Raw genomic sequence first — 3587 nt, 5'->3', positions numbered from 1 at the left:
AAATACATTCAGAAGCAATACCAAACAGATTAGCAATATAATCAGTAGTCTGAGAAATCCCCAGTGCATGCATAATGACCGATTTGCTTTGATTCATTTTGAGACCAGTAGCATTTCCAAATCTATAAAAAATTTGAAATAAGTGGAGCCATGCAAACCTGTTTAGGAGCCCCATTATAAGCACATCATCCACAAAAAGGTTGTGAGAGATCCAAATATTTCTCCCAATTTTAAGAGGAAGAAAATGTCCGGTGGCAACAACATCTGATATGTGTAAACTCAAACCATCCAAAACAAGTACGAATTAGAGGGGCGATAATGAACATCCTTGTCTAAGGCCCCTGCCCGCCTTGAAATAAGTTGTCGGATATCCATTGATGATTATAGCAAATTGAACGCTTATGACACATGCCATGATCCATTCAATGGTAGGGGGTTGTATAACAATTTTATGGAGGACCAATCTCAGGTAACCCCAGTCTTGGCAGTCGAAGGCTTTTTTGATGTCCAACTTCATAATAACAACGTCGAGTTTCTTAGAGTGGATGGAATGTAAACATTCTTGAGCCGTTGCAACAACATCAAGGATCTAGCGATTTTTGAGAAACCCAAATTGTTGTGAGGAGATAAATGATGATAGGATGGGCCTCAGGTGGTTGGCAATAGACTTAGAGATGATTTTATAGACGAGGTTACAGAGAGAAATGGGTCGGAAGTCAGAGAAGGTGTGAGTGATGGGCTTTTTCGGAATGAGGGCAATATAAGTGGAGTTTAGATGGGGGTGGACAGTGCCCAGAACCTGGGTTTCCCCGACGAGGTTAACCAGGTCTGACTGAAACAGATCAAAAAAATGAGTAAATAATTCAACGGTCCAATCGTTCAGTCCGAGGCTCTTGTCGTGATGAAAATAGAAGGACATCATGTATTTCCTCCGCAGAAATAGGTTTAAAAAGACCCCGATTCGCTTCCTCATCGAACATTTTTGGGTAGTGCATAATACCCCACAGTAAATCCTCCAGGCAGTTTGGGGGTATGTGGCTGTAGGCCGATTGAAAAAAGGTCAATGCAGCCCCATTGATGTCTTCTTGTGATAGACACTTGGCTTCGTCTACGTCATATATCTCCCAGATAGAGTTCGTTTGATGACGAAAATTTGCAAAACGATGAAAAAACTTAGTATTGTGGTCACCCTCCCTGAGCGAGATGGATCTACTTTCCATCTTCCAAGTTGTTTCCCTTTGGAGCAAGATTTCAAATCTTCTTTTCTCAAGAATCTGAATGCAGGATCAGATGTCCTATGGAAGCGAATGACCAGTCAGTTGTGGGTGGATTGATTCCAACTCAAGTTCAATAACCGCAAGTTCTTTTCTTAGATGTCTCTTCTTGTCAATCTCCTATTTCTTAGTTGCCTATCACAGGGTCCTTAATTTGTCCATAAATGGCCCCATATTTGATGGGGAGCAACAAGTCGCATTGTGCCATATGTTATTGACCAGTTCAGTGTAGGATGGGTCTTCTAACCAGATCCGGTTAAATTTGAAAGGTAGCCCTCATTTGATATCCCTTTGACGCCAGTGTAGAATGATAGGACGATGATCAGAAATATGGCAGCTGATAATGTCAGATGTGACCAACCCAAGTCTTTCAATGATCATATCATGCAAGAGAAACCTATCAAGCCGTTGTATTGATGTAAGAATCCCCTGACCGACCATTATCCTAAGTAGGAGAGATATTTGAAGGACAGATGTCAACAAAGTTATGGTCCATGATTATGGCGTTTATTGAATCTGCCATGGCATCACGACATGAGCGACCCCAATTTTCATGTTCCAAATGTATAGTTTAGGTCCCCCACTAGAATGAGGGATGTTAGATTCAACAGCTCCGATGCAACCAACCACTACCAAAAAAGCTCCCTGTCATGGTATGGTGCATAGATATTGAGAATGTGTATATGACCCAAGAGGCCACGTTTACTCCCGGCAAGTAGAATACTGGCAAAACATGAGAATGCCCGCAGTCTGACCCTGTTAGGATCTGAGATAGCAATCAGTCCCCTTGAGTGTCCATTGGCATCAATGGCTACCATGTGCCATTTAGGAAACATTCTGTGAAAATATCCAATCACTTGGAGAGCAAGATGCATTGTTTATTGTAAGAGTATAATGAATGGGCCAATTGTGGTGAATAATTCCTGTAGAGCTAGAAATTTGGGGGCGGCTCCAAGACCTCGCATGTTTAGCGAGAGGATAAAAGTCATGTTTGTCCTGGAGCGGGTGGCCGTGCTCCAAGGGCTCGAGGTATGGTATCAGCAATGGGGACATCAATAAGGGAGTGTGCGTCCATAGGGCAGAAAGCGTGGGGTTTACGTGGACGGCCACGAAAGTGTCGGCTATCACGTGGCTTTTTCTTCCTGATAGTAATGTTTCCAGTGGATGTAGGGCTAATGCGGGGTGATGGCGGACCCGGTGGTTTGTGGATGGTGAGGGACCGAAGGTCCAAGGTTTTCCTTTGAAGAAGAAAATCAAGGTCACTATCCATCGAGTTTGTGGGAGATTTTATCGGAGAGTGTGGGGTAGTAGGGGTAGATGTAATAGGCAGGTCAGTAGTCGGAATAGGGAAAGCAACACGTGAGAGGGGGTTTGCCTAGACGTAGCAGATGTGTGTGGTTAATATGGGGTCACTGTGAGTAGGTTGTGGTGGAGCGTTAGGTGGCGGGGATGGGAAGTCTTGAGTAGGCTTAGAATGCTCAAATGAAAAGGTGTCAATGGGGGGGTCTAGGCCATCATAGGGTGAGGTGGAAGGTATAAGAACGTGAGCAGACTGTGGGGGATGTTCCATAGAATAATGAGAAGGAATGCGAGGTGGGTGATGCAGAGGAATACCTGAGTGAGGTGGAGTGCCATTGCCGCGAGAAGGAGTCTCGGATCCGCCATATGATGAATTGTCTGCACCATGGAATATATCCCGATGTCATTTCCCTTGTCGAGACCTGTGAGCAGTTAAAGGTCTAGAGCTCCATTGACGAGGAAAATGAGCCAGAATATGTCCAGTACGATGGCAATTTAGGCAGTGGAAAGGACACCCTAGTAGTCAAGACACTGAATAAGATATGTATCATTCCAGTATATAGTAATATGATATGGAAAACCGCCCCGATAGTTTTTTTCAATAAGGATCCAGGCTACACGCTTGTCTGGTGCCCCTAGGCAGCGGGGATACCCAAGGAGGGAGTAGTTCGTGGATGAGACAAATGCCTTCAGCTCAACCACTTGAAATTGAAGGAATCCTCGATACACAGGTGGCCAAGAGGACTAAGAGAAAGGAGTACCTACAGTACCTCATCAAATGGAAGAACCGCCCTATTGAGGACAGTTCGTGGCTTGACACAGGACAGATACAACGTGAAGGGTATTCTATCAAGGAGATCATGGACCGGAGCCATGAATTTTCTCCTACCCCAGGACCCTGATGCAGGAGCATCCAACTTAGGGAGGCCATGGCTGGGAGTTTGTCTTTTCTAATAGAGTGAGTTTTATTAGTTTTCATTTCCATTTAAATTTCTAGGAACCTTACGTTCTTTT

Source organism: Pinus tabuliformis, chromosome 9, assembly GCF_031772625.1.
Source record: "Pinus tabuliformis cultivar Carrire ecotype Pingquan chromosome 9, CPIR1, whole genome shotgun sequence".
In the NCBI taxonomy this organism is placed as follows: Eukaryota; Viridiplantae; Streptophyta; class Pinopsida; order Pinales; family Pinaceae; genus Pinus; species Pinus tabuliformis.
This window is presented reverse-complemented; position numbering follows the sequence as displayed.